The sequence below is a fragment of the Cupressus sempervirens genome, chromosome 2 (genome assembly GCF_028749045.1).
Source record: "Cupressus sempervirens isolate cs-2001-9-10 chromosome 2, ASM2874904v1, whole genome shotgun sequence".
Classification (NCBI taxonomy): Eukaryota; Viridiplantae; Streptophyta; class Pinopsida; order Cupressales; family Cupressaceae; genus Cupressus; species Cupressus sempervirens.
Genome location: NC_143119.1, coordinates 169,987,537 through 169,995,261, shown reverse-complemented (window position 1 = coordinate 169,995,261; position 7,725 = coordinate 169,987,537).

Sequence of the window (7,725 nt, the reverse complement as noted above, 5' to 3'; positions counted from 1 at the left end):
TCAATGACTACTTTTTCATTTATTATATTTAGGATAAAAATAATATGTTCAAATATTTTTTTCTTAGATGACTTATTGTACGATTTTTTTTAATTTAATGAACATGTTGGTCAGATCATTTTAGTAGATATTGTGTTGAAATGTCCTTGGGTTAGATGTGAATTATGGTGCATAGATTATTTTCTTCATTCAAACATGATCTACATGTTCATATCAATTATATCGGAATGACTCGAGTCCTTAACAATTTTTACATATGAATGTGTGATAAAGATGACTTCTTAAAAAATGGTTTATAACAAGACCTATTAAATTTTGACTTGCACCATCTAGGTATTCAATAAACTACATACTTGGAATGTATAAATTGAGTAATATGAATTCTATTATTGACATTTTTGAGATTCAATCTCTAAGTGTTTCAAATGTTCTTGTCAAACATGTTGAATTTGAGAACACAAAGAAAATGGTTCTGGTTTTTGGCCAAAAAGTGGACTCAAACTCTTGTTGGCACCATCATTTTCTCTTTAATGAAAATTTCCTTCACCTCTTTAATGAAGGTTATTATATTATCAAATTTCTTCTCTCCAATCCACTCACTATTCTTCTCATAATCATATCTTCACTTCTTAAGATATCCATCACTTTCCTAATTCTTTTCTTAATAAATTTATTTAAAACAAACAAAAACTCATCTAGAAAGTCTTAAAGAGTTTCTATTCTACACACAAAGTGTAAAATAAAAGAGTTCAAAAATCTAGGAAACATACCAAATTATAAAATTATGACATTTAGCAAATTAAAAAAATGTTACATTTATATGAGCATGATTACCAATGTATAAGACCATTGTCATGTTTTATATTAAATTTTTAAATTTATGGGATAAGAGGTGAATAGGATATATGTTAAAATGGATGACATTAATAAATATAAAACTAAAGTTCAAAGTTAGAGAAAGAGGATAAAATCTTAAAGATCGACTCTAATAGTCATATTCTTTAACCCTACTTTTTAAAATTTTAATTTAATTTATATTTTTGTTTCTTTATTGGTCATATTTAAAGTGGTTATCCAATTAAATATAGAGGTGTAAAAACCATTTATAGGTGTAGGAGATTTATGTTTCAACCCTAATCTCTAATAATCTATTTTTTACAATATTTTTCTTACTTCTTTGGTCATAGTGTAAGTGGCTACCTTATTTATATAAAGCTATAGTGGTGGCTTATAGGTGTATGAAAAGACATATATGTAATAGTATCTTTCCAAAAATTTCATGATCAAATAGTTAAAATTATACATTTGTTTTGATAAATTAAATTATATTATTTTAAAATAACTATAAAAATTTTAACCATTATCTATGTATACATCACATAAGTTGTGATAATATTACTTTCATATTATAACAAAAATATTAATCACACATATGCATAGATTTATTTTCTAGAATTGTCTGTGTAGATACACACACACACACACACACAAACACGTGTGTGTGTGTGTGTGTGTGTGTGTGTGTGTGTGTGTGTGTGTGTAGACACACACATATATATATATAGACACACACACACACATATATATAGACACACACGCACACACACATATGTATATATACATACATGTATACATGTGTGTGTGTGTGTGTGTGCGCGCGCGCGCGCGCGCATGCCCACACACACATTCCTACACTCACATACATATATGTAATTTTCATAGTTGATTTTTTATTATTATAATCAATCATAACATGAAAAGTTGATATTTTTATGATAGAATGTAAAAAAAGATTAAGATAATATATAAATTATTTATAAGTTATAATATAGAGAATCAAATTTTTAAGATCAATCATTTTAGGTATATATTTCAACCCTAATCTTTAAGGTTTCATTGATTTTGCTATTTTTCCAATTCATTGATTGTAATTCAAGTGGTCATCCCATTAATTTAAAGATGCAATGATGATTTACGGGTGTAGTATATACATGTTTCAAACCTAATCTTTAATATTCTTTTTCATAATATTCATTGATTGTAATTCAAGTGGTCATCCCATTAATTTAAAGATGCAATGATGATTTACGGGTGTAGTATATACATGTTTCAAACCTAATCTTTAATATTCTTTTTCATAAAAAAAATTCTTGCTTCATTGATTTTTTTTAAATTGGTCATCCTATTAATATAAAGGTACAATGGTTGTTTGCAGGTGTAAGGGATGTATGCTTCAATTGTAATCTTATTTATTCTAGTTTGACTATATTTTCCTTGCTTCATTGTTTATATTCTAAGTGCTTGCCCCATTAATATAAATTTGCAATGGTGATTTATAGGTGCAAGGGTTGAATATGTATGTAAGGGTGACTTATCAAAGGCTCAATAATCAAATAACTAAAATGTAAATTGTGTCAAAAATTTATGTTTTTAATGTATTAGAAGTCAAAAACATATGTTTTGTGGGTACAGACGTGACATTTTAATTAATCAAATGAATAATTATTCTCTTAAAATAACATGTTATGAATAAAATATTAATGAATAGTTTCTTCTTTATCTATAGGTGCCACTACGAATCTTACTAACATATTTATCTTTAGATAAAAATTACATATTTGGACATGTATTTAGAATAGGAGACAGCCCTCGACATAACCGGAAAGTACAACAACTAAAACAAAAGTTGATTTTGTTGTATTGTGCCCATTCTCCTTTGTATGCTGTCATTTTTCATAAATCAATATGATTTAAATGACATAAACATCTTTAAAATGAATGGTATCTCTTAACATGTTTTACTTATATTATTTATATATAAAAGACAAAATATAGTACCTATCATTTGAACATTAATCTAAGAACTTACATTTGAAAATTTAAAGACGTCCATACAATTTCAATCTCCTAGATATAGTTTTCGATGAAGATACTGGTACAATTGCAATTCCTAGACCTCGATTAAAGGAAGTTTGAATTTTGTTTAGTGACCTTTCTTAACCGTAGCCCAACACCCTCCATCTTGGAGCGGGAAAATTATAAGAAATGTTTGACAGTCGGCTTTCCCCTACCTAATGTTTCATCATTATCTCCCAACGAGAGGTAGTCTGGTCTGACAAATGTATGTGAACAAGGGAGGTGCCTCCCAAATGCACTAGGAGAGGCTAAAGTAACCAACCCTTAGGCGCACCAGTGCAAGATAATAACAATAAAAACTTGGGGCAATTGCTACCTCAACGTCGTTTTTCTCTGGTACAGCAACTTCAAGCCGAAAGTGTTTGCCGACGCACACAAAGTGGTTTCCCTGGTACGCCTCCATAAATATGAGTTGCTGACAGCTTATAATGATACAAGGTTTTGAATATTATCTAAGTTGCTAAGTGATGCGGAGCGCACAGTGGTAAGATTAATTGAGCCCAATGAAATTATAAAACACTCTACTAAAAACTGATCCAACTTCAACAAAATTTGTCAAGAAAATTTGATATCAAGAATCGATCAAAATAGATTCTTCAATGTTGATTCAAAATAGCAAATACTGTAATAGATAAATAGTTCCCAAACAATCCCATCACCATTTTCATTATTCTCTTTCCATTACATCCTTCTATCTCTTTACCGAGACTTGCTTCCCCCTTTCTCTATTCTCGGTTTCCCATTAAAGAGATAAATAACTTTTCCACAAGCGATAACCATTTTCTAAAACTAACCTTCAACTTCCCCTATTCCAACATACTCGAAACCGAATTAGTTAATTACTAACCACATGACAATATAAACCCTTTATTTATTATATCTAGATTAATTAGACTACTATGATTTTAACTTACAAAACCCCCAATGACATGAAATGGCTTTTAAAGTCACATTACAATGCATAATAACAACATATAGTCTTCAAATATAATTAATTGTCAAATGCTCCTGCATCATATTCCCGAAGACAGAAAAATTCAAGTCCCGTTGAATTGCTGTGATCTTCTTCCGAGTTCTCCAATTGTATGTAGGTAATGTTGTCACCATAAGAAAGACTGAATTGATGTCGCTCCCCACAACATGTTGATTCCAAACTTTATAATGAATACCCTTCATGGTATCTTTGTTGAATCCTAATACAAATACATTTGCCAACTACATATCACTTGCATAAAAATACCAATCTACGTGATACACAATCTGATCTTCTTCCTATTTATATATCTTTAGAGCATCACATTGATCAACAAATACTTCATCCCTATCATTAATAGTCTTCTCCTCAGCCCGTAATCTTTGGACTATGTTCATTTTTTCTTGATCATTTTTGTCAACATCTCCATCATCTGGGCAAATCATTTCTTCAACCATACCTGTCACCAACTCTACCTTATCCACAAGAACCTTTTCCTCACAAGGTTCAACAACAACCGCTTGTTGTTCACTCTCACTCTCACTCTCTACACCGACATTCATCTACTATCCATGCCCTTCCAATGGAATGTGTACCACTTCTTGATCCTTGTCTTCATCAACAACTTCATCTTCATCTACTGCTTTCTCAAAAAGCAATGATATCCTCTCCCACTTTGCAACAGTCTTATCTAACTCTTCTCTAAGATTCTTATAACATTCTTCTTCTTGTTCTTCTAGAACCCTTCTTAGGCTTCTCAACTCCTCTTGTCTCATTCATTCTATTTCTTTCTTTCTTGCTTCTTCTTCCTTCTTCTTTCTTTCTCTTTCTTCTCTCTCCTTCTTACCGCTATACAAGTACTCCTTCAATGCCTTAATCATTTCTCTTTCACTCCTTGTCAAAACCATCTTCTCAAACCAATCTAGGGTTCATTAGATATCCAGACACCACCTTGGAACACTCTCAGAGGATAGTTCAACTCCAAGCATCAACAAGGGACTTTCAACCTGCCAATCTGATGTGGAGGGATTCAAATAAAAATTCAAATCTACATATCTTGCCTTCACACTAAAACACAAGGCCTGATCTTTTTTTCCATTACCAAATGGATCTTGAATTACATAAAGGCAAATCCCACAACTTGGAAGTTTGAGACACCGAATAACAACAATCACTAACTACAAACACAATGGACTTCAAATACATCAAAACATTAAAATAAAATAGAATTTCCTCTACCGGTTTCCACCATTCCATTCAAGATTGTTATGGGGCCGATTTTATTAAACTGATAAACTTCTTCATTATAACTTGTTAATAAGAAATCCAACTAATCATAGAAGGAATATCATATGAAAATATCGAATGTATTATTATTCATCTCTTTGTATTACAATGACATCCCTCTCTCCATTGATTTATTTTCCCTTCTCTCTTCTATTCTACCATTACTACTCCCATCTCCCTTGTCCCTTATCGATTGCCTTACATTATTTATAACTTTGCAAAGACTAAATAAACCCAATAACTTCCTACAACCAACTTCATAACCACTATAATAATAAACTAAAAGAAACTAATATAAACCCTCTATTTATTATAACTACGAACACTTAGACTATTATGATTTACGATTCTAAACCCAATTACATCAAAATGAAATGGCTCAATATAGAATAATCATTTATTATCAAACTATTGTGATGTGGAGCTCACAGTGGTAAGATTAATTGAGCCCAATGAAACTATTAAACACTCTATTAAAAATTGATCCAACTTCAACAAAATTTGATATCAAGAATCAAACAAAATAGATTCTTCAATGTCAATTCAAAATAACAAATACTGTAATAGATAAATAGTTCCCAAAAAATCCCATCACCATTTTCATTATTCTCTTTTATTACATCCTTTTCTCTCTTTACCGAGACTTCCTTCCCCCTTTCTCTATTCTCAGTTTCCCATTACAAAGATAAATAACTTTTTCGTGCCCAATAACCATTTTCTAAAACTAACCTTCAACTTCCCCTATTCCAACATACTCAAAACCAAATCAATTAATTACTAACCACATGATAATATAACCCTTTATTTATTATATCTAGATTATTTAGACTGCTATGATTTTAACTTAAAGAACCCCCAAAGGCATGAAATGGCTTTTTAAGCCACATTACAATGCATAATAACAACATATAGTCTAAAAATATTATTAATTGTCAGATGTTCCTACATCACTAAGCATGCATTGTGTTATTTTATTTAATATTTGTGGTAGACAATAGTGTTAAATATAGAGGAAGACCTATAATAGAATTCTTATTAAATGATAATAATTGCTTGTGGGGGTTAAAATATTTCAACATTCTCTATCATTTCCTTCAATTTATTTTTTGTAAATTTACGTCTATGTAAAGTCGCCTACTTTCGTTGGGAAATGCACTGAAGAGATAATCAGCTTGCTAGAGGCTAAAAGAGTTTGGAGATTCTTTATAGTTGTAGTCAGAAATAAAAGTAGAGAGAGATCAATGGCATTCTATGGACACTTTGCTTTTGCGATAATGTTGTTTCTTATTACTCTCTCATTACTTCCACCAACATTCTATTGTAGTTGTAGCAAGCTAGTAGGAAAACATAAGCTCTAATCTTTTACTTCTTAATTTCACACATTTTGAATGTATATATTTCATTTAGAAATAGTCTGGAATTTTAGTCAGTTATCAAGTCTGGAAGAATGAAGCAAGCACAACTTCTTTTTTGCTTCTTAATTCCAAATGTTTTGAATGTATTCATTTGTATTCATTTTGTTTTGAATGTATTCATTTTGATCATTTAGATTTTCTCTGCACGCAAGAAGTTAAGATTTTTAGTTTCATGCTTTATGCTACGTGCCACATCATTTGACAGGATGGCGTTATATTTTCCTCTCAGCATGAACCTAGATGAGGTGGTGTAGTTACTCTCCTGTCACCTTGCCTTCATTTTGCTATTATTTTCACAGTTTTGACCCCACGCATAGAATTATTTGGCTTTTTCTTTCCATTCACAGTCATTCTTTTGGAGTCATTAATGTTTATACCTCGAATGATGCTATGGAAAGGTCCCAGATGTGGGTTTGGCTATCTAAAAACTTGCCTCCTGCTACTTGGGTCATGTGTGGGGACTTCAATATGGTTGAAGTGGCATCTGACAAAGATGGCATTCTGCCCCTTCGGTGGATAGCTTGGGAAAGAGAAGCCTAGTAGTACATACGAAATAAATTAGGCCTTTTTGATCCCAATACAAACCGTCGCCAAGGTAGTGGGGTCTGGCACACTTTGTCCAACTTTCGAGCTGGCTTGACTGTATTTTAAAATGTCTTGATCGTGCTATGATATCTACACAATCTTTTTTCTCTTTTTCTGAAGACCATGATTTACCTGTCATTCCCCTAATAGATGTGACATTATCCTACCACTATCACATCTATTTTGTCATTTCTTGGCAAAAAGCTATCCCCAAGGTGGCCAAGTCTCAGTTCTTCCTCAACACGTCTGTATTGCTTCATGCTTCCACCATCTCGCATATCCAACTTGTCTAGAATTTGGAGCCATGTCTGCCATCCCAGCGGGGATGGATTCAATGGTAGAATGATGCTATTACCAAAACTACTTAGTTCCTACACATCTATGGGCACCAGCTAGCAATTTTCAATAAATTCTCTTATGAAGCCAACACCCTTGCCCTCAAAAAAGCCTCTGAGGCTCTCACCTTCAACCCCTTTGATGTGAGCTTGCAAATTCACCTTGCCAAGCTTCGCCATGACAAGCAAATTGCTAACAACTATTCTGCCCATG